General features: G+C 41.1%; 27 non-coding genes across 27 annotated transcripts; 17 read left to right on the forward strand and 10 right to left on the reverse strand.

Moving 5' to 3' along the window:
- Window positions 1-513: 513 nt before the first annotated feature.
- On the reverse strand, window positions 514-608 carry TRNAI-UAU (transfer RNA isoleucine (anticodon UAU)). The gene is made up of 2 exons: window positions 571-608; window positions 514-549 (listed from the first exon to the last, which is right to left on the reverse strand). It is a non-coding gene; the product is annotated as a tRNA-Ile (tRNA).
- A 412-nt stretch (window positions 609-1,020) lies between these two features.
- Window positions 1,021-1,102, forward strand: TRNAS-GCU (transfer RNA serine (anticodon GCU)). Its single transcript has one exon. It is a non-coding gene; the product is annotated as a tRNA-Ser (tRNA).
- A 1,835-nt stretch (window positions 1,103-2,937) lies between these two features.
- TRNAI-UAU (transfer RNA isoleucine (anticodon UAU)) lies at window positions 2,938-3,032 on the reverse strand. The gene is made up of 2 exons: window positions 2,995-3,032; window positions 2,938-2,973 (listed from the first exon to the last, which is right to left on the reverse strand). It is a non-coding gene; the product is annotated as a tRNA-Ile (tRNA).
- A 412-nt stretch (window positions 3,033-3,444) lies between these two features.
- TRNAS-GCU (transfer RNA serine (anticodon GCU)) lies at window positions 3,445-3,526 on the forward strand. Its single transcript has one exon. It is a non-coding gene; the product is annotated as a tRNA-Ser (tRNA).
- A 589-nt stretch (window positions 3,527-4,115) lies between these two features.
- TRNAT-UGU (transfer RNA threonine (anticodon UGU)) lies at window positions 4,116-4,187 on the forward strand. Its single transcript has one exon. It is a non-coding gene; the product is annotated as a tRNA-Thr (tRNA).
- Window positions 4,188-5,347: 1,160 nt separating this feature from the next.
- On the reverse strand, window positions 5,348-5,442 carry TRNAI-UAU (transfer RNA isoleucine (anticodon UAU)). Its single transcript has 2 exons — window positions 5,405-5,442; window positions 5,348-5,383 (listed from the first exon to the last, which is right to left on the reverse strand). It is a non-coding gene; the product is annotated as a tRNA-Ile (tRNA).
- Window positions 5,443-6,525: 1,083 nt separating this feature from the next.
- Window positions 6,526-6,597, forward strand: TRNAT-UGU (transfer RNA threonine (anticodon UGU)). The gene has a single exon. It is a non-coding gene; the product is annotated as a tRNA-Thr (tRNA).
- Window positions 6,598-7,758: 1,161 nt separating this feature from the next.
- TRNAI-UAU (transfer RNA isoleucine (anticodon UAU)) lies at window positions 7,759-7,853 on the reverse strand. The gene is made up of 2 exons: window positions 7,816-7,853; window positions 7,759-7,794 (listed from the first exon to the last, which is right to left on the reverse strand). It is a non-coding gene; the product is annotated as a tRNA-Ile (tRNA).
- A 412-nt stretch (window positions 7,854-8,265) lies between these two features.
- On the forward strand, window positions 8,266-8,347 carry TRNAS-GCU (transfer RNA serine (anticodon GCU)). The gene has a single exon. It is a non-coding gene; the product is annotated as a tRNA-Ser (tRNA).
- A 589-nt stretch (window positions 8,348-8,936) lies between these two features.
- TRNAT-UGU (transfer RNA threonine (anticodon UGU)) lies at window positions 8,937-9,008 on the forward strand. The gene has a single exon. It is a non-coding gene; the product is annotated as a tRNA-Thr (tRNA).
- A 1,172-nt stretch (window positions 9,009-10,180) lies between these two features.
- TRNAI-UAU (transfer RNA isoleucine (anticodon UAU)) lies at window positions 10,181-10,275 on the reverse strand. The gene is made up of 2 exons: window positions 10,238-10,275; window positions 10,181-10,216 (listed from the first exon to the last, which is right to left on the reverse strand). It is a non-coding gene; the product is annotated as a tRNA-Ile (tRNA).
- Window positions 10,276-10,687: 412 nt separating this feature from the next.
- Window positions 10,688-10,769, forward strand: TRNAS-GCU (transfer RNA serine (anticodon GCU)). Its single transcript has one exon. It is a non-coding gene; the product is annotated as a tRNA-Ser (tRNA).
- Window positions 10,770-11,358: 589 nt separating this feature from the next.
- TRNAT-UGU (transfer RNA threonine (anticodon UGU)) lies at window positions 11,359-11,430 on the forward strand. The gene has a single exon. It is a non-coding gene; the product is annotated as a tRNA-Thr (tRNA).
- Window positions 11,431-12,590: 1,160 nt separating this feature from the next.
- Window positions 12,591-12,685, reverse strand: TRNAI-UAU (transfer RNA isoleucine (anticodon UAU)). The gene is made up of 2 exons: window positions 12,648-12,685; window positions 12,591-12,626 (listed from the first exon to the last, which is right to left on the reverse strand). It is a non-coding gene; the product is annotated as a tRNA-Ile (tRNA).
- A 1,083-nt stretch (window positions 12,686-13,768) lies between these two features.
- On the forward strand, window positions 13,769-13,840 carry TRNAT-UGU (transfer RNA threonine (anticodon UGU)). The gene has a single exon. It is a non-coding gene; the product is annotated as a tRNA-Thr (tRNA).
- Window positions 13,841-14,996: 1,156 nt separating this feature from the next.
- Window positions 14,997-15,091, reverse strand: TRNAI-UAU (transfer RNA isoleucine (anticodon UAU)). The gene is made up of 2 exons: window positions 15,054-15,091; window positions 14,997-15,032 (listed from the first exon to the last, which is right to left on the reverse strand). It is a non-coding gene; the product is annotated as a tRNA-Ile (tRNA).
- Window positions 15,092-15,503: 412 nt separating this feature from the next.
- TRNAS-GCU (transfer RNA serine (anticodon GCU)) lies at window positions 15,504-15,585 on the forward strand. The gene has a single exon. It is a non-coding gene; the product is annotated as a tRNA-Ser (tRNA).
- A 589-nt stretch (window positions 15,586-16,174) lies between these two features.
- TRNAT-UGU (transfer RNA threonine (anticodon UGU)) lies at window positions 16,175-16,246 on the forward strand. Its single transcript has one exon. It is a non-coding gene; the product is annotated as a tRNA-Thr (tRNA).
- Window positions 16,247-17,406: 1,160 nt separating this feature from the next.
- On the reverse strand, window positions 17,407-17,501 carry TRNAI-UAU (transfer RNA isoleucine (anticodon UAU)). The gene is made up of 2 exons: window positions 17,464-17,501; window positions 17,407-17,442 (listed from the first exon to the last, which is right to left on the reverse strand). It is a non-coding gene; the product is annotated as a tRNA-Ile (tRNA).
- A 412-nt stretch (window positions 17,502-17,913) lies between these two features.
- TRNAS-GCU (transfer RNA serine (anticodon GCU)) lies at window positions 17,914-17,995 on the forward strand. Its single transcript has one exon. It is a non-coding gene; the product is annotated as a tRNA-Ser (tRNA).
- Window positions 17,996-18,584: 589 nt separating this feature from the next.
- TRNAT-UGU (transfer RNA threonine (anticodon UGU)) lies at window positions 18,585-18,656 on the forward strand. The gene has a single exon. It is a non-coding gene; the product is annotated as a tRNA-Thr (tRNA).
- A 1,160-nt stretch (window positions 18,657-19,816) lies between these two features.
- On the reverse strand, window positions 19,817-19,911 carry TRNAI-UAU (transfer RNA isoleucine (anticodon UAU)). Its single transcript has 2 exons — window positions 19,874-19,911; window positions 19,817-19,852 (listed from the first exon to the last, which is right to left on the reverse strand). It is a non-coding gene; the product is annotated as a tRNA-Ile (tRNA).
- A 1,083-nt stretch (window positions 19,912-20,994) lies between these two features.
- Window positions 20,995-21,066, forward strand: TRNAT-UGU (transfer RNA threonine (anticodon UGU)). Its single transcript has one exon. It is a non-coding gene; the product is annotated as a tRNA-Thr (tRNA).
- Window positions 21,067-22,226: 1,160 nt separating this feature from the next.
- On the reverse strand, window positions 22,227-22,321 carry TRNAI-UAU (transfer RNA isoleucine (anticodon UAU)). Its single transcript has 2 exons — window positions 22,284-22,321; window positions 22,227-22,262 (listed from the first exon to the last, which is right to left on the reverse strand). It is a non-coding gene; the product is annotated as a tRNA-Ile (tRNA).
- Window positions 22,322-22,733: 412 nt separating this feature from the next.
- Window positions 22,734-22,815, forward strand: TRNAS-GCU (transfer RNA serine (anticodon GCU)). Its single transcript has one exon. It is a non-coding gene; the product is annotated as a tRNA-Ser (tRNA).
- A 589-nt stretch (window positions 22,816-23,404) lies between these two features.
- On the forward strand, window positions 23,405-23,476 carry TRNAT-UGU (transfer RNA threonine (anticodon UGU)). The gene has a single exon. It is a non-coding gene; the product is annotated as a tRNA-Thr (tRNA).
- A 2,338-nt stretch (window positions 23,477-25,814) lies between these two features.
- On the forward strand, window positions 25,815-25,886 carry TRNAT-UGU (transfer RNA threonine (anticodon UGU)). Its single transcript has one exon. It is a non-coding gene; the product is annotated as a tRNA-Thr (tRNA).
- Window positions 25,887-27,544: the final 1,658 nt, after the last annotated feature.

A 27,544-nucleotide genomic window follows, 5' to 3' on the forward strand; every position in this document is an offset into this window, starting at 1 on the left:
TAGGTTGAATGGTTTTGAAAAGTGAACTTCGAGCAGTAATTGTTGGTTTTTAAACTGCAAAGAAATTAAAAATGAATGTGGGATTGGAGGCACACTCTGAACAGAAAAGCACCATAAGCTGCTATGGTGCAACTCAAGATGGTGAATAGAACCTTTAATATGATGATGCTCTTCTTTTGCTAGTTTTTTCGAGTCACCTTTTATTGTAAGTAGCTGATCCAGCATTTTTTGCAGCTCTTCAGTTTATGGTTATCATGTGAGAACACAGTTTTCATCATATTTATTATTCTACAAATGTATTTTTAAATGCACTGATGTGGTGTTTGCATGAAATGCAAGATGGCACATCATGGAATGTTTAAACTGAGCATCGCGGAGGATATGTGATATTTGGCACCCAGAGGAGTAGGACACGTAGATCCTATAAGAAGTAAAGACTCTCTAGCAAGGGCCGTCCATACTCTGAGTTTAAACTTTACTTTTTGTGAAATGGTTTCTGAAAAACAACACGGCTGCTCCAGGTGAGGCTCGAACTCACAACCTCGGCATGGCTCAGTGCAAGTACTGCTGTATAAGTACCGCGCGCTAACCGATTGCGCCACTGGAGCTCTCTCTTTTCACATCTCCCCAGGTGAGCCATCTACAGCTGACCAAGTAGATGACAGACACTGCTCCATCATTCACTGTGCAAGATCGACTCACATGCTAGCATGTTATCATGACTATTAAAAATACAGTCCAAACGGAATAGATTCTATAATTGTCCTATAACATATGCTCTGTCTATTCAAAACCCCATAGAATTATATCTTGACAGTTCTGACAAAGTCTAGGGGAATCTTATGAATATTTGTAATTAGCACATAGTAAGAATTTCCCAAAAATGAAATGTAGGTCCCTGATTGGGGGAAGACGTGGAATGTGAGATCTTGTCTCAGCTGTTTTTTTCTTTTTTAGGTACAGTATATTGACACTTCAGTACCTTTTGTGAAGCAAGGTTTCAGATGGGGCTGTAGGGCAGACGAGGTGGCCGAGTGGTTAAGGCGATGGACTGCTAATCCATTGTGCTCTGCACGCGTGGGTTCGAATCCCACCTTCGTCGGAAAGCCATCAGAGTCTCTTTTGATGGCCAGCATTTCTTGTAGTATAATTACACTCTCTTTCAAGACAGAGCCAGGATCCGCTAGATGGGATCATCTGACTGTTCCATTTTAACAAATATGTCAAATAAAGTGAAGTATTTTGTGCGTAATAGAAATTAGATCTTTCATGGAGTTTCCAGAGGATTGCCTTTCACTCACTCCTGGCTTATTAACCAGTTTGGATAAATAGATTGATAAGAAAGCAGCTCTTACTCCTAAAGTTTAGGCCGTCTCAAATGAATGACTGTTAACATATGTCTGCCCCACAGAGACAGATCACTTCTAATAAGTGGGTTCTCTATATGTCACTGATTGCAGACATACTAACTAGAGCTATCGGTATGGTCTTGAATGCGAAAACTCTTATTTTCTCATATGAAAATGTAGTTTTTCATACTTCCAAAAAAAGTGCCTTAAGCATGGTCTTCAATGTGTGCGCGCACGTGGACATTCATATGCAACTACGTTTCCATACAGAGTCTCAAAATCATAGATATATTCATACCTGAGTAAGAATACATGTTGCAATTTACATCCTGCGTGCAGACTGGACTTGTAGCTCAGTGGCAGAGCACTGGTCTTGTAAACCAGGGGTCATGAGTTCAAGCCTCATCAGGGCCTTTTTACATGAGTCTTTCTGTATGTTGTTTTCAAGTCATTCTTCCCTGGAGTCACACCTTGCTTTAGGATTGCTTATTGCCAAGCTTCCCTTTCCTGCTTTCATATTATCAAGAAAATATCATGAAGATCATTGAATTATAAATTATTGCCTCACCCCTTCCGATCGCCTGACGAACGCCTGACGAACGCCATTCTCACCCTGCCGGGCAAGCCCTGCCGGGCAAAGCCAAATAAGCCATGCATATTTACAGTTCCTTTGAAAGGCAGAGCGAGGACTAGGACCTCTGTTCCGACTGAATCTGCATCCACAGAAAGGATGTTATAAGGCGCTACAAATTTCACCAAGGAGATGTGAAAGTCTTCCCCCATAAAATACTTTTTTTCCCAGATACCCCGGCTCTTAGGCAAATGAGGTTACTCCTCAAAACCCCACCCCCACTCACCATAAATATCCTTCTCTCCTGCTGTCCATTCAAATGATACAAGGTATCTTGTACATAGAGAGAAAGGGAGAATAGGCAGACTTGCTTCAAAGATTTGGTGACCTTGGATGGGTGGGTTGAATGAAGAAGTGAACCTGGTTTCTGGCAAAGGAGTATCGAGATGAAGATGAGGAAAAGTGAACATGGACCACATTCATAGGTTAGAGAAATACATTTAATAGGTTGAATGGTTTTGAAAAGTGAACTTCGAGCAGTAATTGTTGGTTTTTAAACTGCAAAGAAATTAAAAATGAATGTGGGATTGGAGGCACACTCTGAACAGAAAAGCACCATAAGCTGCTATGGTGCAACTCAAGATGGTGAATAGAACCTTTAATATGATGATGCTCTTCTTTTGCTAGTTTTTTCGAGTCACCTTTTATTGTAAGTAGCTGATACAGCATTTTTTGCAGCTCTTCAGTTTATGGTTATCATGTGAGAACACAGTTTTCATCATATTTATTATTCTACAAATGTATTTTTGAATGCACTGATGTGGTGTTTGCATGAAATGCAAGATGGCACATCATGGAATGTTTAAACTGAGCATCGCGGAGGATATGTGATATTTGGCACCCAGAGGAGTAGGACACGTAGATCCTATAAGAAGTAAAGACTCTCTAGCAAGGGCCGTCCATACTCTGAGTTTAAACTTTACTTTTTGTGAAATGGTTTATGAAAAACAACACGGCTGCTCCAGGTGAGGCTCGAACTCACAACCTCGGCATGGCTCAGTGCAAGTACTGCTGTATAAGTACCGCGCGCTAACCGATTGCGCCACTGGAGCTCTCTCTTTTCACATCTCCCCAGGTGAGCCAACTACAGCTGACCAAGTAGATGACAGACACTGCTCCATCATTCACTGTGCAAGATCGACTCACATGCTAGCATGTTATCATGACTATTAAAAATACAGTCCAAACGGAATAGATTCTATAATTGTCCTATAACATATGCTCTGTCTATTCAAAACCCCATAGAATTATATCTTGACAGTTCTGACAAAGTCTAGGGGAATCTTATGAATATTTGTAATTAGCACATAGTAAGAATTTCCCAAAAATGAAATGTAGGTCCCTGATTGGGGGAAGACGTGGAATGTGAGATCTTGCCTCAGCTGTTTTTTTCTTTTTTAGGTACAGTATATTGACACTTCAGTACCTTTTGTGAAGCAAGGTTTCAGATGGGGCTGTAGGGCAGACGAGGTGGCCGAGTGGTTAAGGCGATGGACTGCTAATCCATTGTGCTCTGCACGTGTGGGTTCGAATCCCACCTTCGTCGGAAAGCCATCAGAGTCTCTTTTGATGGCCAGCATTTCTTGTAGTATAATTACACTCTCTTTCAAGACAGAGCCAGGATCCGCTAGATGGGATCATCTGACTGTTCCATTTTAACAAATATGTCAAATAAAGTGAAGTATTTTGTGCGTAATAGAAATTAGATCTTTCATGGAGTTTCCAGAGGATTGCCTTTCACTCACTCCTGGCTTATTAACCAGTTTGGATAAATAGATTGATAAGAAAGCAGCTCTTACTCCTAAAGTTTAGGCCGTCTCAAATGAATGACTGTTAACATATGTCTGCCCCACAGAGACAGATCACTTCTAATAAGTGGGTTCTCTATATGTCACTGATTGCAGACATACTAACTAGAGCTATCGGTATGGTCTTGAATGCGAAAACTCTTATTTTCTCATATGAAAATGTAGTTTTTCATACTTCCAAAAAAAGTGCCTTAAGCATGGTCTTCAATGTGTGCGCGCACGTGGACATTCATATGCAACTACGTTTCCATACAGAGTCTCAAAATCATAGATATATTCATACCTCAGTAAGAATACATGTTGCAATTTACATCCTGCGTGCAGACTGGCCTTGTAGCTCAGTGGCAGAGCACTGGTCTTGTAAACCAGGGGTCATGAGTTCAAGCCTCATCAGGGCCTTTTTACATGAGTCTTTCTGTATGTTGTTTTCAAGTCATTCTTCCCTGGAGTCACACCTTGCTTTAGGATTGCTTATTGCCAAGCTTCCCTTTCCTGCTTTCATATTATCAAGAAAATATCATGAAGATCATTGAATTATACATTATTGCCTCACCCCTTCCGATCGCCTGACGAACGCCTGACAAACGCCATTCTCACCCTGCCGGGCAAAGCCAAATAAGCCATGCATATTTACAGTTCCTTTGAAAGGCAGAGCGAGGACTAGGACCTCTGTTCCGACTGAATCTGCATCCACAGAAAGGATGTTATAAGGCCCTACAAATTTCACCAAGGAGATGTGAAAGTCTTCCCCCATAAAATACTTTTTTTCCCAGATACCCCGGCTCTTAGGCAAATGAGGTTACTCCTCAAAACCCCACCCCCACTCACCATAAATATCCTTCTCTCCTGCTGTCCATTCAAATGATACAAGGTATCTTGTACATAGAGAGAAAGGGAGAATAGGCAGACTTGCTTCAAAGATTTGGTGACCTTGGATGGGTGGGTTGAATGAAGAAGTGAACCTGGTTTCTGGGAAAGGAGTATCGAGATGAAGATGAGGAAAAGTGAACATGGACCACATTCATAGGTTAGAGAAATACATTTAATAGGTTGAATGGTTTTGAAAAGTGAACTTCGAGCAGTAATTGTTGGTTTTTAAACTGCAAAGAAATTAAAAATGAATGTGGGATTGGAGGCACACTCTGAGCAGAAAAGCACCATAAGCTGCTATGGTGCAACTCAAGATGGTGAATAGAACCTTTAATATGATGATGCTCTTCTTTTGCTAGTTTTTTCGAGTCACCTTTTATTGTAAGTAGCTGATACAGCATTTTTTGCAGCTCTTCAGTTTATGGTTATCATGCGAGAACACTGTTTTCATCATATTTATTATTCTACAAATGTATTTTTAAATGCACTGATGTGGTGTTTGCATGAAATGCAAGATGGCACATCATGGAATGTTTAAACTGAGCATCGCGGAGGATATGTGATATTTGGCACCCAGAGGAGTAGGACACGTAGATCCTATAAGAAGTAAAGACTCTCTAGCAAGGGCCGTCCATACTCTGAGTTTAAACTTTACTTTTTGTGAAATGGTTTATGAAAATCAACACGGCTGCTACAGGTGAGGCTCGAACTCACAACCTCGGCATGGCTCAGTGCAAGTACTGCTGTATAAGTACCGCGCGCTAACCGATTGCGCCACTGGAGCTCTCTCTTTTCACATCTCCCCAGGTGAGCCATCTACAGCTGACCAAGTAGATGACAGACACTGCTCCATCATTCACTGTGCAAGATCGACTCACATGCTAGCATGTTATCATGACTATTAAAAATACAGTCCAAACGGAATAGATTCTATAATTGTCCTATAACATATGCTCTGTCTATTCAAAACCCCATAGAATTATATCTTGACAGTTCTGACAAAGTCTAGGGGAATCGTATGAATATTTGTAATTAGCACATAGTAAGAATTTCCCAAAAATGAAATGTAGGTCCCTGATTGGGGGAAGACGTGGAATGTGAGATCTTGCCTCAGCTGTTTTTTTCTTTTTTAGGTACAGTATATTGACACTTCAGTACCTTTTGTGAAGCAAGGTTTCAGATGGGGCTGTAGGGCAGACGAGGTGGCCGAGTGGTTAAGGCGATGGACTGCTAATCCATTGTGCTCTGCACGCGTGGGTTCAAATCCCACCTTTGTCGGAAAGCCATCAGAGTCTCTTTTGATGGCCAGCATTTCTTGTTGTATAATTACACTCTCTTTCAAGACAGAGCCAGGATCCGCTAGATGGGATCATCTGACTGTTCCATTTTAACAAATATGTCAAATAAAGTGAAGTATTTTGTGCGTAATAGAAATTAGATCTTTCATGGAGTTTCCAGAGGATTGCCTTTCACTCACTCCTGGCTTATTAACCAGTTTGGATAAATAGATTGATAAGAAAGCAGCTCTTACTCCTAAAGTTTAGGCCGTCTCAAATGAATGACTGTTAACATATGTCTGCCCCACAGAGACAGATCACTTCTAATAAGTGGGTTCTCTATATGTCACTGATTGCAGACATACTAACTAGAGCTATCGGTATGGTCTTGAATGCGAAAACTCTTATTTTCTCATATGAAAATGTAGTTTTTCATACTTCCAAAAAAAGTGCCTTAAGCATGGTCTTCAATGTGTGCGCGCACGTGGACATTCATATGCAACTACGTTTCCATACAGAGTCTCAAAATCATAGATATATTCATACCTCAGTAAGAATACATGTTGCAATTTACATCCTGCGTGCAGACTGGCCTTGTAGCTCAGTGGCAGAGCACTGGTCTTGTAAACCAGGGGTCATGAGTTCAAGCCTCATCAGGGCCTTTTTACATGAGTCTTTCTGTATGTTGTTTTCAAGTCATTCTTCCCTGGAGTCACACCTTGCTTTAGGATTGCTTATTGCCAAGCTTCCCTTTCCTGCTTTCATATTATCAAGAAAATATCATGAAAATCATTGAATTATAAATTATTGCCTCACCCCTTCCGATCGCCTGACAAACGCCATTCTCACCCTGCCGGGCAAGCCCTGCCGGGCAAAGCCAAATAAGCCATGCATATTTACAGTTCCTTTGAAAGGCAGAGCGAGGACTAGGACCTCTGTTCCGACTGAATCTGCATCCACAGAAAGGATGTTATAAGGCCCTACAAATTTCACCAAGGAGATGTGAAAGTCTTCCCCCATAAAATACTTTTTTTCCCAGATACCCCGGCTCTTAGGCAAATGAGGTTACTCCTCAAAACCCCACCCCCACTCACCATAAATATCCTTCTCTCCTGCTGTCCATTCAAATGATACAAGGTATCTTGTACATAGAGAGAAAGGGAGAATAGGCAGACTTGCTTCAAAGATTTGGTGACCTTGGATGGGTGGGTTGAATTAAGAAGTGAACCTGGTTTCTGGCAAAGGAGTATCGAGATGAAGATGAGGAAAAGTGAACATGGACCACATTCATAGGTTAGAGAAATACATTTAATAGGTTGAATGGTTTTGAAAAGTGAACTTCGAGCAGTAATTGTTGTTTTTTAAACTGCAAAGAAATTAAAAATGAATGTGGGATTGGAGGCACACTCTGAGCAGAAAAGCACCATAAGCTGCTATGGTGCAACTCAAGATGGTGAATAGAACCTTTAATATGATGATGCTCTTCTTTTGCTAGTTTTTTCGAGTCACCTTTTATTGTAAGTAGCTGATACAGCATTTTTTGCAGCTCTTCAGTTTATGGTTATCATGTGAGAACACTGTTTTCATCATATTTATTATTCTACAAATGTATTTTTAAATGCACTGATGTGGTGTTTGCATGAAATGCAAGATGGCACATCATGGAATGTTTAAACTGAGCATCGCGGAGGATATGTGATATTTGGCACCCAGAGGAGTAGGACACGTAGATCCTATAAGAAGTAAAGACTCTCTCAAGGGCCGTCCATACTCTGAGTTTAAACTTTACTTTTTGTGAAATGGTTTATGAAAATCAACACGGCTGCTACAGGTGAGGCTCGAACTCACAACCTCGGCATGGCTCAGTGCAAGTACTGCTGTATAAGTACCGCGCGCTAACCGATTGCGCCACTGGAGCTCTCTCTTTTCACATCTCCCCAGGTGAGCCATCTACAGCTGACCAAGTAGATGACAGACACTGCTCCATCATTCACTGTGCAAGATCGACTCACATGCTAGCATGTTATCATGACTATTAAAAATACAGTCCAAACGGAATAGATTCTATAATTGTCCTATAACATATGCTCTGTCTATTCAAAACCCCATAGAATTATATCTTGACAGTTCTGACAAAGTCTAGGGGAATCTTATGAATATTTGTAATTAGCACATAGTAAGAATTTCCCAAAAATGAAATGTAGGTCCCTGATTGGGGGAAGACGTGGAATGTGAGATCTTGCCTCAGCTGTTTTTTTCTTTTTTAGGTACAGTATATTGACACTTCAGTACCTTTTGTGAAGCAAGGTTTCAGATGGGGCTGTAGGGCAGACGAGGTGGCCGAGTGGTTAAGGCGATGGACTGCTAATCCATTGTGCTCTGCACGCGTGGGTTCGAATCCCACCTTCGTCGGAAAGCCATCAGAGTCTCTTTTGATGGCCAGCATTTCTTGTAGTATAATTACACTCTCTTTCAAGACAGAGCCAGGATCCGCTAGATGGGATCATCTGACTGTTCCATTTTAACAAATATGTCAAATAAAGTGAAGTATTTTGTGCGTAATAGAAATTAGATCTTTCATGGAGTTTCCAGAGGATTGCCTTTCACTCACTCCTGGCTTATTACCCAGTTTGGATAAATAGATTGATAAGAAAGCAGCTCTTACTCCTAAAGTTTAGGCCGTCTCAAATGAATGACTGTTAACATATGTCTGCCCCACAGAGACAGATCACTTCTAATAAGTGGGTTCTCTATATGTCACTGATTGCAGACATACTAACTAGAGCTATCGGTATGGTCTTGAATGCGAAAACTCTTATTTTCTCATATGAAAATGTAGTTTTTCATACTTCCAAAAAAAGTGCCTTAAGCATGGTCTTCAATGTGTGCGCGCACGTGGACATTCATATGCAACTACGTTTCCATACAGAGTCTCAAAATCATAGATATATTCATACCTCAGTAAGAATACATGTTGCAATTTACATCCTGCGTGCAGACTGGCCTTGTAGCTCAGTGGCAGAGCACTGGTCTTGTAAACCAGGGGTCATGAGTTCAAGCCTCATCAGGGCCTTTTTACATGAGTCTTTCTGTATGTTGTTTTCAAGTCATTCTTCCCTGGAGTCACACCTTGCTTTAGGATTGCTTATTGCCAAGCTTCCCTTTCCTGCTTTCATATTATCAAGAAAATATCATGAAGATCATTGAATTATAAATTATTGCCTCACCCCTTCCGATCGCCTGACGAACGCCTGACGAACGCCATTCTCACCCTGCCGGGCAAGCCCTGCCGGGCAAAGCCAAATAAGCCATGCATATTTACAGTTCCTTTGAAAGGCAGAGCGAGGACTAGGACCTCTGTTCCGACTGAATCTGCATCCACAGAAAGGATGTTATAAGGCGCTACAAATTTCACCAAGGAGATGTGAAAGTCTTCCCCCATAAAATACTTTTTTTCCCAGATACCCCGGCTCTTAGGCAAATGAGGTTACTCCTCAAAACCCCACCCCCACTCACCATAAATATCCTTCTCTCCTGCTGTCCATTCAAATGATACAAGGTATCTTGTACATAGAGAGAAAGGGAGAATAGGCAGACTTGCTTCAAAGATTTGGTGACCTTGGATGGGTGGGTTGAATGAAGAAGTGAACCTGGTTTCTGGCAAAGGAGTATCGAGATGAAGATGAGGAAAAGTGAACATGGACCACATTCATAGGTTAGAGAAATACATTTAATAGGTTGAATGGTTTTGAAAAGTGAACTTCGAGCAGTAATTGTTGTTTTTTAAACTGCAAAGAAATTAAAAATGAATGTGGGATTGGAGGCACACTCTGAGCAGAAAAGCACCATAAGCTGCTATGGTGCAACTCAAGATGGTGAATAGAACCTTTAATATGATGATGCTCTTCTTTTGCTAGTTTTTTCGAGTCACCTTTTATTGTAAGTAGCTGATACAGCATTTTTTGCAGCTCTTCAGTTTATGGTTATCATGTGAGAACACTGTTTTCATCATATTTATTATTCTACAAATGTATTTTTAAATGCACTGATGTGGTGTTTGCATGAAATGCAAGATGGCACATCATGGAATGTTTAAACTGAGCATCGCGGAGGATATGTGATATTTGGCACCCAGAGGAGTAGGACACGTAGATCCTATAAGAAGTAAAGACTCTCTCAAGGGCCGTCCATACTCTGAGTTTAAACTTTACTTTTTGTGAAATGGTTTATGAAAATCAACACGGCTGCTACAGGTGAGGCTCGAACTCACAACCTCGGCATGGCTCAGTGCAAGTACTGCTGTATAAGTACCGCGCGCTTACCGATTGCGCCACTGGAGCTCTCTCTTTTCACATCTCCCCAGGTGAGCCATCTACAGCTGACCAAGTAGATGACAGACACTGCTCCATCATTCACTGTGCAAGATCGACTCACATGCTAGCATGTTATCATGACTATTAAAAATACAGTCCAAACGGAATAGATTCTATAATTGTCCTATAACATATGCTCTGTCTATTCAAAACCCCATAGAATTATATCTTGACAGTTCTGACAAAGTCTAGGGGAATCTTATGAATATTTGTAATTAGCACATAGTAAGAATTTCCCAAAAATGAAATTTAGGTCCCTGATTGGGGGAAGACGTGGAATGTGAGATCTTGCCTCAGCTGTTTTTTTCTTTTTTAGGTACAGTATATTGACACTTCAGTACCTTTTGTGAAGCAAGGTTTCAGATGGGGCTGTAGGGCAGACGAGGTGGCCGAGTGGTTAAGGCGATGGACTGCTAATCCATTGTGCTCTGCACGCGTGGGTTCGAATCCCACCTTCGTCGGAAAGCCATCAGAGTCTCTTTTGATGGCCAGCATTTCTTGTAGTATAATTACACTCTCTTTCAAGACAGAGCCAGGATCCGCTAGATGGGATCATCTGACTGTTCCATTTTAACAAATATGTCAAATAAAGTGAAGTATTTTGTGCGTAATAGAAATTAGATCTTTCATGGAGTTTCCAGAGGATTGCCTTTCACTCACTCCTGGCTTATTACCCAGTTTGGATAAATAGATTGATAAGAAAGCAGCTCTTACTCCTAAAGTTTAGGCCGTCTCAAATGAATGACTGTTAACATATGTCTGCCCCACAGAGACAGATCACTTCTAATAAGTGGGTTCTCTATATGTCACTGATTGCAGACATACTAACTAGAGCTATCGGTATGGTCTTGAATGCGAAAACTCTTATTTTCTCATATGAAAATGTAGTTTTTCATACTTCCAAAAAAAGTGCCTTAAGCATGGTCTTCAATGTGTGCGCGCACGTGGACATTCATATGCAACTACGTTTCCATACAGAGTCTCAAAATCATAGATATATTCATACCTCAGTAAGAATACATGTTGCAATTTACATCCTGCGTGCAGACTGGCCTTGTAGCTCAGTGGCAGAGCACTGGTCTTGTAAACCAGGGGTCATGAGTTCAAGCCTCATCAGGGCCTTATTACATGAGTCTTTCTGTATGTTGTTTTCAAGTCATTCTTCCCTGGAGTCACACCTTGCTTTAGGATTGCTTATTGCCAAGCTTCCCTTTCCTGCTTTCATATTATCAAGAAAATATCATGAAGATCATTGAATTATAAATTATTGCCTTACCCCTTCCGATCGCCTGACGAACGCCTGACAAACGCCATTCTCACCCTGCCGGGCAAAGCCAAATAAGCCATGCATATTTACAGTTCCTTTGAAAGGCAGAGCGAGGACTAGGAGCTCTGTTCCGACTGAATCTGCATCCACAGAAAGGATGTTATAAGGCCCTACAAATTTCACCAAGGAGATGTGAAAGTCTTCCCCCATAAAATACTTTTTTTCCCAGATACCCCGGCTCTTAGGCAAATGAGGTTACTCCTCAAAACCCCACCCCCACTCACCATAAATATCCTTCTCTCCTGCTGTCCATTCAAATGATACAAGGTATCTTGTACATAGAGAGAAAGGGAGAATAGGCAGACTTGCTTCAAAGATTTGGTGACCTTGGATGGGTGGGTTGAATGAAGAAGTGAACCTGGTTTCTGGCAAAGGAGTATCGAGATGAAGATGAGGAAAAGTGAACATGGACCACATTCATAGGTTAGAGAAATACATTTAATAGGTTGAATGGTTTTGAAAAGTGAACTTCGAGCAGTAATTGTTGTTTTTTAAACTGCAAAGAAATTAAAAATGAATGTGGGATTGGAGGCACACTCTGAGCAGAAAAGCACCATAAGCTGCTATGGTGCAACTCAAGATGGTGAATAGAACCTTTAATATGATGATGCTCTTCTTTTGCTAGTTTTTTCGAGTCACCTTTTATTGTAAGTAGCTGATACAGCATTTTTTGCAGCTCTTCAGTTTATGGTTATCATGTGAGAACACTGTTTTCATCATATTTATTATTCTACAAATGTATTTTTAAATGCACTGATGTGGTGTTTGCATGAAATGCAAGATGGCACATCATGGAATGTTTAAACTGAGCATCGCGGAGGATATGTGATATTTGGCACCCTGAGGAGTAGGACACGTAGATCCTATAAGAAGTAAAGACTCTCTAGCAAGGGCCGTCCATACTCTGAGTTTAAACTTTACTTTTTGTGAAATGGTTTATGAAAATCAACACGGCTGCTACAGGTGAGGCTCGAACTCACAGCCTCGGCATGGCTCAGTGCAAGTACTGCTGTATAAGTACCGCGCGCTAACCAATTGCGCCACTGGAGCTCTCTCTTTTCACATCTCCCCAGGTGAGCCATCTACAGCTGACCAAGTAGATGACAGACACTGCTCCATCATTCACTGTGCAAGATCGACTCACATGCTAGCATGTTATCATGACTATTAAAAATACAGTCCAAACGGAATAGATTCTATAATTGTCCTATAACATATGCTCTGTCTATTCAAAACCCCATAGAATTATATCTTGACAGTTCTGACAAAGTCTAGGGGAATCTTATGAATATTTGTAATTAGCACATAGTAAGAATTTCCCAAAAATGAAATGTAGGTCCCTGATTGGGGGAAGACGTGGAATGTGAGATCTTGCCTCAGCTGTTTTTTTCTTTTTTAGGTACAGTATATTGACACTTCAGTACCTTTTGTGAAGCAAGGTTTCAGATGGGGCTGTAGGGCAGACGAGGTGGCCGAGTGGTTAAGTCGATGGACTGCTAATCCATTGTGCTCTGCACGCGTGGGTTCGAATCCCACCTTCATCGGAAAGCCATCAGAGTCTCTTTTGATGGCCAGCATTTCTTGTAGTATAATTACACTCTCTTTCAAGACAGAGCCAGGATCCGCTAGATGGGATCATCTGACTGTTCCATTTTAACAAATATGTCAAATAAAGTGAAGTATTTTGTGCGTAATAGAAATTAGATCTTTCATGGAGTTTCCAGAGGATTGCCTTTCACTCACTCCTGGCTTATGAACCAGTTTGGATAAATAGATTGATAAGAAAGCAGCTCTTACTCCTAAAGTTTAGGCCGTCTCAAATGAATGACTGTTAACATATGTCTGCCCCACAGAGACAGATCACTTCTAATAAGTGGGTTCTCTATATGTCACTGATTGCAGACATACTAACTAGAGCTATCGGTATGGTCTTGAATGCGAAAACTCTTATTTTCTCATATGAAAATGTAGTTTTTCATACTTCCAAAAAAAGTGCCTTAAGCATGGTCTTCAATGTGTGCGCGCACGTGGACATTCATATGCAACTACGTTTCCATACAGAGTCTCAAAATCATAGATATATTCATACCTCAGTAAGAATACATGTTGCAATTTACATCCTGCGTGCAGACTGGCCTTGTAGCTCAGTGGCAGAGCACTGGTCTTGTAAACCAGGGGTCATGAGTTCAAGCCTCATCAGGGCCTTTTTACATGAGTCTTTCTGTATGTTGTTTTCAAGTCATTCTTCCCTGGAGTCACACCTTGCTTTAGGATTGCTTATTGCCAAGCTTCCCTTTCCTGCTTTCATATTATCAAGAAAATATCATGAAGATCATTGAATTATAAATTATTGCCTCACCCCTTCCGATCGCCTGACGAACGCCTGACAAACGCCATTCTCACCCTGGCGGGCAAGCCCTGCCGGGCAAAGCCAAATAAGCCATGCAGAAAGGCAGAGCGAGGACTAGGACCTCTGTTCCGACTGAATCTGCATCCACAGAAAGGATGTTATAAGGCCCTACAAATTTCACCAAGGAGATGTGAAAGTCTTCCCCCATAAAATACTTTTTTTCCCAGATACCCCGGCTCTTAGGCAAATGAGGTTACTCCTCAAAACCCCACCCCCACTCACCATAAATATCCTTCTCTCCTGCTGTCCATTCAAATGATACAAGGTATCTTGTACATAGAGAGAAAGGGAGAATAGGCAGACTTGCTTCAAAGATTTGGTGACCTTGGATGGGTGGGTTAAATGAAGAAGTGAACCTGGTTTCTGGCAAAGGAGTATCGAGATGAAGATGAGGAAAAGTGAACATGGACCACATTCATAGGTTAGAGAAATACATTTAATAGGTTGAATGGTTTTGAAAAGTGAACTTCGAGCAGTAATTGTTGGTTTTTAAACTGCAAAGAAATTAAAAATGAATGTGGGATTGGAGGCACACTCTGAGCAGAAAAGCACCATAAGCTGCTATGGTGCAACTCAAGATGGTGAATAGAACCTTTAATATGATGATGCTCTTCTTTTGCTAGTTTTTTCGAGTCACCTTTTATTGTAAGTAGCTGATACAGCATTTTTTGCAGCTCTTCAGTTTATGGTTATCATGTGAGAACACTGTTTTCATCATATTTATTATTCTACAAATGTATTTTTAAATGCACTGATGTGGTGTTTGCATGAAATGCAAGATGGCACATCATGGAATGTTTAAACTGAGCATCGCGGAGGATATGTGATATTTGGCACCCAGAGGAGTAGGACACGTAGATCCTATAAGAAGTAAAGACTCTCTCAAGGGCCGTCCATACTCTGAGTTTAAAGTTTACTTTTTGTGAAATGGTTTATGAAAAACAACACGGCTGCTACAGGTGAGGCTCGAACTCACAACCTCGGCATGGCTCAGTGCAAGTACTGCTGTATAAGTACCGCGCGCTAACCGATTGCGCCACTGGAGCTCTCTCTTTTCACATCTCCCCAGGTGAGCCATCTACAGCTGACCAAGTAGATGACAGACACTGCTCCATCATTCACTGTGCAAGATCGACTCACATGCTAGCATGTTATCATGACTATTAAAAATACAGTCCAAACGGAATAGATTCTATAATTGTCCTATAACATATGCTCTGTCTATTCAAAACCCCATAGAATTATATCTTGACAGTTCTGACAAAGTCTAGGGGAATCTTATGAATATTTGTAATTAGCACATAGTAAGAATTTCCCAAAAATGAAATGTAGGTCCCTGATTGGGGGAAGACGTGGAATGTGAGATCTTGCCTCAGCTGTTTTTTTCTTTTTTAGGTACAGTATATTGACACTTCAGTACCTTTTGTGAAGCAAGGTTTCAGATGGGGCTGTAGGGCAGACGAGGTGGCCGAGTGGTTAAGGCGATGGACTGCTAATCCATTGTGCTCTGCACGCGTGGGTTCGAATCCCACCTTCGTCGGAAAGCCATCAGAGTCTCTTTTGATGGCCAGCATTTCTTGTAGTATAATTACACTCTCTTTCAAGACAGAGCCAGGATCCGCTAGATGGGATCATCTGACTGTTCCATTTTAACAAATATGTCAAATAAAGTGAAGTATTTTGTGCGTAATAGAAATTAGATCCTTCATGGAGTTTCCAGAGGATTGCCTTTCACTCACTCCTGGCTTATTAACCAGTTTGGATAAATAGATTGATAAGAAAGCAGCTCTTACTCCTAAAGTTTAGGCCGTCTCAAATGAATGACTGTTAACATATGTCTGCCCCACAGAGACAGATCACTTCTAATAAGTGGGTTCTCTATATGTCACTGATTGCAGACATACTATCTAGAGCTATCGGTATGGTCTTGAATGCGAAAACTCTTATTTTCTCATATGAAAATGTAGTTTTTCATACTTCCAAAAAAAGTGCCTTAAGCATGGTCTTCAATGTGTGCGCGCACGTGGACATTCATATGCAACTACGTTTCCATACAGAGTCTCAAAATCATAGATATATTCATACCTCAGTAAGAATACATGTTGCAATTTACATCCTGTGTGCAGACTGGCCTTGTAGCTCAGTGGCAGAGCACTGGTCTTGTAAACCAGGGGTCATGAGTTCAAGCCTCATCAGGGCCTTTTTACATGAGTCTTTCTGTATGTTGTTTTCAAGTCATTCTTCCCTGGAGTCACACCTTGCTTTAGGATTGCTTATTGCCAAGCTTCCCTTTCCTGCTTTCATATTATCAAGAAAATATCATGAAGATCATTGAATTATACATTATTGCCTCACCCCTTCCGATCGCCTGACGAACGCCTGACAAACGCCATTCTCACCCTGCCGGGCAAAGCCAAATAAGCCATGCATATTTACAGTTCCTTTGAAAGGCAGAGCGAGGACTAGGACCTCTGTTCCGACTGAATCTGCATCCACAGAAAGGATGTTATAAGGCCCTACAAATTTCACCAAGGAGATGTGAAAGTCTTCCCCCATAAAATACTTTTTTTCCCAGATACCCCGGCTCTTAGGCAAATGAGGTTACTCCTCAAAACCCCACCCCCACTCACCATAAATATCCTTCTCTCCTGCTGTCCATTCAAATGATACAAGGTATCTTGTACATAGAGAGAAAGGGAGAATAGGCAGACTTGCTTCAAAGATTTGGTGACTTTGGATGGGTGGGTTGAATGAAGAAGTGAACCTGGTTTCTGGGAAAGGAGTATCGAGATGAAGATGAGGAAAAGTGAACATGGACCACATTCATAGGTTAGAGAAATACATTTAATAGGTTGAATGGTTTTGAAAAGTGAACTTCGAGCAGTAATTGTTGGTTTTTAAACTGCAAAGAAATTAAAAATGAATGTGGGATTGGAGGCACACTCTGAACAGAAAAGCACCATAAGCTGCTATGGTGCAACTCAAGATGGTGAATAGAACCTTTAATATGATGATGCTCTTCTTTTGCTAGTTTTTTCGAGTCACCTTTTATTGAAAGTAGCTGATACAGCATTTTTTGCAGCTCTTCAGTTTATGGTTATCATGTGAGAACACAGTTTTCATCATATTTATTATTCTACAAATGTATTTTTAAATGCACTGATGTGGTGTTTGCATGAAATGCAAGATGGCACATCATTGAATGTTTAAACTGAGCATCGCGGAGGATATGTGATATTTGGCACCCAGAGGAGTAGGACACGTAGATCCTATAAGAAGTAAAGACTCTCTAGCAAGGGCCGTCCATACTCTGAGTTTAAACTTTACTTTTTGTGAAATGGTTTATGAAAAACAACACGGCTGCTCCAGGTGAGGCTCGAACTCACAACCTCGGCATGGCTCAGTGCAAGTACTGCTGTATAAGTACCGCGCGCTAACCGATTGCGCCACTGGAGCTCTCTCTTTTCACATCTCCCCAGGTGAGCCATCTACAGCTGACCAAGTAGATGACAGACACTGCTCCATCATTCACTGTGCAAGATCGACTCACATGCTAGCATGTTATCATGACTATTAAAAATACAGTCCAAACGGAATAGATTCTATAATTGTCCTATAACATATGCTCTGTCTATTCAAAACCCCATAGAATTATATCTTGACAGTTCTGACAAAGTCTAGGGGAATCTTATGAATATTTGTAATTAGCACATAGTAAGAATTTCCCAAAAATGAAATGTAGGTCCCTGATTGGGGGAAGACGTGGAATGTGAGATCTTGCCTCAGCTGTTTTTTTCTTTTTTAGGTACAGTATATTGACACTTCAGTACCTTTTGTGAAGCAAGGTTTCAGATGGGGCTGTAGGGCAGACGAGGTGGCCGAGTGGTTAAGGCGATGGACTGCTAATCCATTGTGCTCTGCACGCGTGGGTTCGAATCCCACCTTCGTCGGAAAGCCATCAGAGTCTCTTTTGATGGCCAGCATTTCTTGTAGTATAATTACACTCTCTTTCAAGACAGAGCCAGGATCCGCTAGATGGGATCATCTGACTGTTCCATTTTAACAAATATGTCAAATAAAGTGAAGTATTTTGTGCGTAATAGAAATTAGATCTTTCATGGAGTTTCCAGAGGATTGCCTTTCACTCACTCCTGGCTTATTAACCAGTTTGGATAAATAGATTGATAAGAAAGCAGCTCTTACTCCTAAAGTTTAGGCCGTCTCAAATGAATGACTGTTAACATATGTCTGCCCCACAGAGACAGATCACTTCTAATAAGTGGGTTCTCTATATGTCACTGATTGCAGACATACTATCTAGAGCTATCGGTATGGTCTTGAATGCGAAAACTCTTATTTTCTCATATGAAAATGTAGTTTTTCATACTTCCAAAAAAAGTGCCTTAAGCATGGTCTTCAATGTGTGCGCGCACGTGGACATTCATATGCAACTACGTTTCCATACAGAGTCTCAAAATCATAGATATATTCATACCTCAGTAAGAATACATGTTGCAATTTACATCCTGTGTGCAGACTGGCCTTGTAGCTCAGTGGCAGAGCACTGGTCTTGTAAACCAGGGGTCATGAGTTCAAGCCTCATCAGGGCCTTTTTACATGAGTCTTTCTGTATGTTGTTTTCAAGTCAATCTTCCCTGGAGTCACACCTTGCTTTAGGATTGCTTATTGCCAAGCTTCCCTTTCCTGCTTTCATATTATCAAGAAAATATCATGAAGATCATTGAATTATACATTATTGCCTCACCCCTTCCGATCGCCTGACGAACGCCTGACAAACGCCATTCTCACCCTGCCGGGCAAAGCCAAATAAGCCATGCATATTTACAGTTCCTTTGAAAGGCAGAGCGAGGACTAGGACCTCTGTTCCGACTGAATCTGCATCCACAGAAAGGATGTTATAAGGCCCTACAAATTTCACCAAGGAGATGTGAAAGTCTTCCCCCATAAAATACTTTTTTTCCCAGATACCCCGGCTCTTAGGCAAATGAGGTTACTCCTCAAAACCCCACCCCCACTCACCATAAATATCCTTCTCTCCTGCTGTCCATTCAAATGATACAAGGTATCTTGTACATAGAGAGAAAGGGAGAATAGGCAGACTTGCTTCAAAGATTTGGTGACTTTGGATGGGTGGGTTGAATGAAGAAGTGAACCTGGTTTCTGGGAAAGGAGTATCGAGATGAAGATGAGGAAAAGTGAACATGGACCACATTCATAGGTTAGAGAAATACATTTAATAGGTTGAATGGTTTTGAAAAGTGAACTTCGAGCAGTAATTGTTGGTTTTTAAACTGCAAAGAAATTAAAAATGAATGTGGGATTGGAGGCACACTCTGAACAGAAAAGCACCATAAGCTGCTATGGTGCAACTCAAGATGGTGAATAGAACCTTTAATATGATGATGCTCTTCTTTTGCTAGTTTTTTCGAGTCACCTTTTATTGTAAGTAGCTGATACAGCATTTTTTGCAGCTCTTCAGTTTATGGTTATCATGTGAGAACACAGTTTTCATCATATTTATTATTCTACAAATGTATTTTTAAATGCACTGATGTGGTGTTTGCATGAAATGCAAGATGGCACATCATGGAATGTTTAAACTGAGCATCGCGGAGGATATGTGATATTTGGCACCCAGAGGAGTAGGACACGTAGATCCTATAAGAAGTAAAGACTCTCTAGCAAGGGCCGTCCATACTCTGAGTTTAAACTTTACTTTTTGTGAAATGGTTTATGAAAAACAACACGGCTGCTCCAGGTGAGGCTCGAACTCACAACCTCGGCATGGCTCAGTGCAAGTACTGCTGTATAAGTACCGCGCGCTAACCGATTGCGCCACTGGAGCTCTCTCTTTTCACATCTCCCCAGGTGAGCCATCTACAGCTGACCAAGTAGATGACAGACACTGCTCCATCATTCACTGTGCAAGATCGACTCACATGCTAGCATGTTATCATGACTATTAAAAATACAGTCCAAACGGAATAGATTCTATAATTGTCCTATAACATATGCTCTGTCTATTCAAAACCCCATAGAATTATATCTTGACAGTTCTGACAAAGTCTAGGGGAATCTTATGAATATTTGTAATTAGCACATAGTAAGAATTTCCCAAAAATGAAATGTAGGTCCCTGATTGGGGGAAGACGTGGAATGTGAGATCTTGCCTCAGCTGTTTTTTTCTTTTTTAGGTACAGTATATTGACACTTCAGTACCTTTTGTGAAGCAAGGTTTCAGATGGGGCTGTAGGGCAGACGAGGTGGCCGAGTGGTTAAGGCGATGGACTGCTAATCCATTGTGCTCTGCATGCGTGGGTTCGAATCCCACCTTCGTCGGAAAGCCATCAGAGTCTCTTTTGATGGCCAGCATTTCTTGTAGTATAATTACACTCTCTTTCAAGACAGAGCCAGGATCCGCTAGATGGGATCATCTGACTGTTCCATATTAACAAATATGTCAAATAAAGTGAAGTATTTTGTGCGTAATAGAAATTAGATCTTTCATGGAGTTTCCAGAGGATTGCCTTTCACTCACTCCTGGCTTATGAACCAGTTTGGATAAATAGATTGATAAGAAAGCAGCTCTTACTCCTAAAGTTTAGGCAGTCTCAAATGAATGACTGTTAACATATGTCTGCCCCACAGAGACAGATCACTTCTAATAAGTGGGTTCTCTATATGTCACTGATTGCAGACATACTAACTAGAGCTATCGGTATGGTCTTGAATGCGAAAACTCTTATTTTCTCATATGAAAATGTAGTTTTTCATACTTCCAAAAAAAGTGCCTTAAGCATGGTCTTCAATGTGTGCGCGCACGTGGACATTCATATGCAACTACGTTTCCATACAGAGTCTCAAAATCATAGATATATTCATACCTCAGTAAGAATACATGTTGCAATTTACATCCTGCGTGCAGACTGGCCTTGTAGCTCAGTGGCAGAGCACTGGTCTTGTAAACCAGGGGTCATGAGTTCAAGCCTCATCAGGGCCTTTTTACATGAGTCTTTCTGTATGTTGTTTTCAAGTCATTCTTCCCTGGAGTCACACCTTGCTTTAGGATTGCTTATTGCCAAGCTTCCCTTTCCTGCTTTCATATTATCAAGAAAATATCATGAAGATCATTGAATTATACATTATTGCCTCACCCCTTCCGATCGCCTGACGAACGCCTGACAAACGCCATTCTCACCCTGCCGGGCAAAGCCAAATAAGCCATGCATATTTACAGTTCCTTTGAAAGGCAGAGCGAGGACTAGGACCTCTGTTCCGACTGAATCTGCATCCACAGAAAGGATGTTATAAGGCCCTACAAATTTCACCAAGGAGATGTGAAAGTCTTCCCCCATAAAATACTTTTTTTCCCAGATACCCCGGCTCTTAGGCAAATGAGGTTACTCCTCAAAACCCCACCCCCACTCACCATAAATATCCTTCTCTCCTGCTGTCCATTCAAATGATACAAGGTATCTTGTACATAGAGAGAAAGGGAGAATAGGCAGACTTGCTTCAAAGATTTGGTGACCTTGGATGGGTGGGTTGAATGAAGAAGTGAACCTGGTTTCTGGGAAAGGAGTATCGAGATGAAGATGAGGAAAAGTGAGCATGGACCACATTCATAGGTTAGAGAAATACATTTAATAGGTTGAATGGTTTTGAAAAGTGAACTTCGAGCAGTAATTGTTGGTTTTTAAACTGCAAAGAAATTAAAAATGAATGTGGGATTGGAGGCACACTCTGAGCAGAAAAGCAGCATAAGCTGCTATGGTGCAACTCAAGATGGTGAATAGAACCTTTAATATGATGATGCTCTTCTTTTGCTAGTTTTTTCGAGTCACCTTTTATTGTAAGTAGCTGATACAGCATTTTTTGCAGCTCTTCAGTTTATGGTTATCATGTGAGAACACTGTTTTCATCATATTTATTATTCTACAAATGTATTTTTAAATGCACTGATGTGGTGTTTGCATGAAATGCAAGATGGCACATCATGGAATGTTTAAACTGAGCATCGCGGAGGATATGTGATATTTGGCACCCAGAGGAGTAGGACACGTAGATCCTATAAGAAGTAAAGACTCTCTAGCAAGGGCCGTCCATACTCTGAGTTTAAACTTTACTTTTTGTGAAATGGTTTATGAAAATCAACACGGCTGCTACAGGTGAGGCTCGAACTCACAACCTCGGCATGGCTCAGTGCAAGTACTGCTGTATAAGTACCGCGCGCTAACCGATTGCGCCACTGGAGCTCTCTCTTTTCACATCTCCCCAGGTGAGCCATCTACAGCTGACCAAGTAGATGACAGACACTGCTCCATCATTCACTGTGCAAGATCGACTCACATGCTAGCATGTTATCATGACTATTAAAAATACAGTCCAAACGGAATAGATTCTATAATTGTCCTATAACATATGCTCTGTCTATTCAAAACCCCATAGAATTATATCTTGACAGTTCTGACAAAGTCTAGGGGAATCGTATGAATATTTGTAATTAGCACATAGTAAGAATTTCCCAAAAATGAAATGTAGGTCCCTGATTGGGGGAAGACGTGGAATGTGAGATCTTGCCTCAGCTGTTTTTTTCTTTTTTAGGTACAGTATATTGACACTTCAGTACCTTTTGTGAAGCAAGGTTTCAGATGGGGCTGTAGGGCAGACGAGGTGGCCGAGTGGTTAAGGCGATGGACTGCTAATCCATTGTGCTCTGCACGCGTGGGTTCGAATCCCACCTTTGTCGGAAAGCCATCAGAGTCTCTTTTGATGGCCAGCATTTCTTGTAGTATAATTACACTCTCTTTCAAGACAGAGCCAGGATCCGCTAGATGGGATCATCTGACTGTTCCATTTTAACAAATATGTCAAATAAAGTGAAGTATTTTGTGCGTAATAGAAATTAGATCTTTCATGGAGTTTCCAGAGGATTGCCTTTCACTCACTCCTGGCTTATTAACCAGTTTGGATAAATAGATTGATAAGAAAGCAGCTCTTACTCCTAAAGTTTAGGCCGTCTCAAATGAATGACTGTTAACATATGTCTGCCCCACAGAGACAGATCACTTCTAATAAGTGGGTTCTCTATATGTCACTGATTGCAGACATACTAACTAGAGCTATCGGTATGGTCTTGAATGCGAAAACTCTTATTTTCTCATATGAAAATGTAGTTTTTCATACTTCCAAAAAAAGTGCCTTAAGCATGGTCTTCAATGTGTGCGCGCACGTGGACATTCATATGCAACTACGTTTCCATACAGAGTCTCAAAATCATAGATATATTCATACCTCAGTAAGAATACATGTTGCAATTTACATCCTGCGTGCAGACTGGCCTTGTAGCTCAGTGGCAGAGCACTGGTCTTGTAAACCAGGGGTCATGAGTTCAAGCCTCATCAGGGCCTTTTTACATGAGTCTTTCTGTATGTTGTTTTCAAGTCATTCTTCCCTGGAGTCACACCTTGCTTTAGGATTGCTTATTGCCAAGCTTCCCTTTCCTGCTTTCATATTATCAAGAAAATATCATGAAGATCATTGAATTATACATTATTGCCTCACCCCTTCCGATCGCCTGACGAACGCCTGACAAACGCCATTCTCACCCTGCCGGGCAAAGCCAAATAAGCCATGCATATTTACAGTTCCTTTGAAAGGCAGAGCGAGGACTAGGACCTCTGTTCCGACTGAATCTGCATCCACAGAAAGGATGTTATAAGGCCCTACAAATTTCACCAAGGAGATGTGAAAGTCTTCCCCCATAAAATACTTTTTTTCCCAGATACCCCGGCTCTTAGGCAAATGAGGTTACTCCTCAAAACCCCACCCCCACTCACCATAAATATCCTTCTCTCCTGCTGTCCATTCAAATGATACAAGGTATCTTGTACATAGAGAGAAAGGGAGAATAGGCAGACTTGCTTCAAAGATTTGGTGACCTTGGATGGGTGGGTTGAATGAAGAAGTGAACCTGGTTTCTGGGAAAGGAGTATCGAGATGAAGATGAGGAAAAGTGAACATGGACCACATTCATAGGTTAGAGAAATACATTTAATAGGTTGAATGGTTTTGAAAAGTGAACTTCGAGCAGTAATTGTTGGTTTTTAAACTGCAAAGAAATTAAAAATGAATGTGGGATTGGAGGCACACTCTGAGCAGAAAAGCACCATAAGCTGCTATGGTGCAACTCAAGATGGTGAATAGAACCTTTAATATGATGATGCTCTTCTTTTGCTAGTTTTTTCGAGTCACCTTTTATTGTAAGTAGCTGATACAGCATTTTTTGCAGCTCTTCAGTTTATGGTTATCATGTGAGAACACTGTTTTCATCATATTTATTATTCTACAAATGTATTTTTAAATGCACTGATGTGGTGTTTGCATGAAATGCAAGATGGCACATCATGGAATGTTTAAACTGAGCATCGCGGAGGATATGTGATATTTGGCACCCAGAGGAGTAGGACACGTAGATCCTATAAGAAGTAAAGACTCTCTAGCAAGGGCCGTCCATACTCTGAGTTTAAACTTTACTTTTTGTGAAATGGTTTATGAAAATCAACACGGCTGCTACAGGTGAGGCTCGAACTCACAACCTCGGCATGGCTCAGTGCAAGTACTGCTGTATAAGTACCGCGCGCTAACCGATTGCGCCACTGGAGCTCTCTCTTTTCACATCTCCCCAGGTGAGCCATCTACAGCTGACCAAGTAGATGACAGACACTGCTCCATCATTCACTGTGCAAGATCGACTCACATGCTAGCATGTTATCATGACTATTAAAAATACAGTCGAAACGGAATAGATTCTATAATTGTCCTATAACATATGCTCTGTCTATTCAAAACCCCATAGAATTATATCTTGACAGTTCTGACAAAGTCTAGGGGAATCGTATGAATATTTGTAATTAGCACATAGTAAGAATTTCCCAAAAATGAAATGTAGGTCCCTGATTGGGGGAAGACGTGGAATGTGAGATCTTGCCTCAGCTGTTTTTTTCTTTTTTAGGTACAGTATATTGACACTTCAGTACCTTTTGTGAAGCAAGGTTTCAGATGGGGCTGTAGGGCAGACGAGGTGGCCGAGTGGTTAAGGCGATGGACTGCTAATCCATTGTGCGCTGCACGCGTGGGTTCGAATCCCACCTTTGTCGGAAAGCCATCAGAGTCTCTTTTGATGGCCAGCATTTCTTGTAGTATAATTACACTCTCTTTCAAGACAGAGCCAGGATCCGCTAGATGGGATCATCTGACTGTTCCATTTTAACAAATATGTCAAATAAAGTGAAGTATTTTGTGCGTAATAGAAATTAGATCTTTCATGGAGTTTCCAGAGGATTGCCTTTCACTCACTCCTGGCTTATTAACCAGTTTGGATAAATAGATTGATAAGAAAGCAGCTCTTACTCCTAAAGTTTAGGCCGTCTCAAATGAACGACTGTTAACATATGTCTGCCCCACAGAGACAGATCACTTCTAATAAGTGGGTTCTCTATATGTCACTGATTGCAGACATACTAACTAGAGCTATCGGTATGGTCTTGAATGCGAAAACTCTTATTTTCTCATATGAAAATGTAGTTTTTCATACTTCCAAAAAAAGTGCCTTAAGCATGGTCTTCAATGTGTGCGCGCACGTGGACATTCATATGCAACTACGTTTCCATACAGAGTCTCAAAATCATAGATATATTCATACCTCAGTAAGAATACATGTTGCAATTTACATCCTGCGTGCAGACTGGCCTTGTAGCTCAGTGGCAGAGCACTGGTCTTGTAAACCAGGGGTCATGAGTTCAAGCCTCATCAGGGCCTTTTTACATGAGTCTTTCTGTATGTTGTTTTCAAGTCATTCTTCCCTGGAGTCACACCTTGCTTCAGGATTGCTTATTGCCAAGCTTCCCTTTCCTGCTTTCATATTATCAAGAAAATATCATGAAGATCATTGAATTATAAATTATTGCCTCACCCCTTCCGATCGCCTGACGAACGCCTGACGAACGCCATTCTCACCCTGCCGGGCAAGCCCTGCCGGGCAAAGCCAAATAAGCCATGCATATTTACAGTTCCTTTGAAAGGCAGAGCGAGGACTAGGACCTCTGTTCCGACTGAATCTGCATCCACAGAAAGGATGTTATAAGGCGCTACAAATTTCACCAAGGAGATGTGAAAGTCTTCCCCCATAAAATACTTTTTTTCCCAGATACCCCGGCTCTTAGGCAAATGAGGTTACTCCTCAAAACCCCACCCCCACTCACCATAAATATCCTTCTCTCCTGCTGTCCATTCAAATGATACAAGGTATCTTGTACATAGAGAGAAAGGGAGAATAGGCAGACTTGCTTCAAAGATTTGGTGACCTTGGATGGGTGGGTTGAATGAAGAAGTGAACCTGGTTTCTGGCAAAGGAGTATCGAGATGAAGATGAGGAAAAGTGAACATGGACCACATTCATAGGTTAGAGAAATACATTTAATAGGTTGAATGGTTTTGAAAAGTGAACTTCGAGCAGTAATTGTTGTTTTTTAAACTGCAAAGAAATTAAAAATGAATGTGGGATTGGAGGCACACTCTGAGCAGAAAAGCACCATAAGCTGCTATGGTGCAACTCAAGATGGTGAATAGAACCTTTAATATGATGATGCTCTTCTTTTGCTAGTTTTTTCGAGTCACCTTTTATTGTAAGTAGCTGATACAGCATTTTTTGCAGCTCTTCAGTTTATGGTTATCATGTGAGAACACTGTTTTCATCATATTTATTATTCTACAAATGTATTTTTAAATGCACTGATGTGGTGTTTGCATGAAATGCAAGATGGCACATCATGGAATGTTTAAACTGAGCATCGCGGAGGATATGTGATATTTGGCACCCAGAGGAGTAGGACACGTAGATCCTATAAGATGTAAAGACTCTCTCAAGGGCCGTCCATACTCTGAGTTTAAACTTTACTTTTTGTGAAATGGTTTATGAAAATCAACACGGCTGCTACAGGTGAGGCTCGAACTCACAACCTCGGCATGGCTCAGTGCAAGTACTGCTGTATAAGTACCGCGCGCTTACCGATTGCGCCACTGGAGCTCTCTCTTTTCACATCTCCCCAGGTGAGCCATCTACAGCTGACCAAGTAGATGACAGACACTGCTCCATCATTCACTGTGCAAGATCGACTCACATGCTAGCATGTTATCATGACTATTAAAAATACAGTCCAAACGGAATAGATTCTATAATTGTCCTATAACATATGCTCTGTCTATTCAAAACCCCATAGAATTATATCTTGACAGTTCTGACAAAGTCTAGGGGAATCTTATGAATATTTGTAATTAGCACATAGTAAGAATTTCCCAAAAATGAAATGTAGGTCCCTGATTGGGGGAAGACGTGGAATGTGAGATCTTGCCTCAGCTGTTTTTTTCTTTTTTAGGTACAGTATATTGACACTTCAGTACCTTTTGTGAAGCAAGGT

The sequence above is a fragment of the Triturus cristatus genome, chromosome 12, assembly GCF_964204655.1.
Source record: "Triturus cristatus chromosome 12, aTriCri1.1, whole genome shotgun sequence".
Taxonomy (NCBI): domain Eukaryota; kingdom Metazoa; phylum Chordata; class Amphibia; order Caudata; family Salamandridae; genus Triturus; species Triturus cristatus.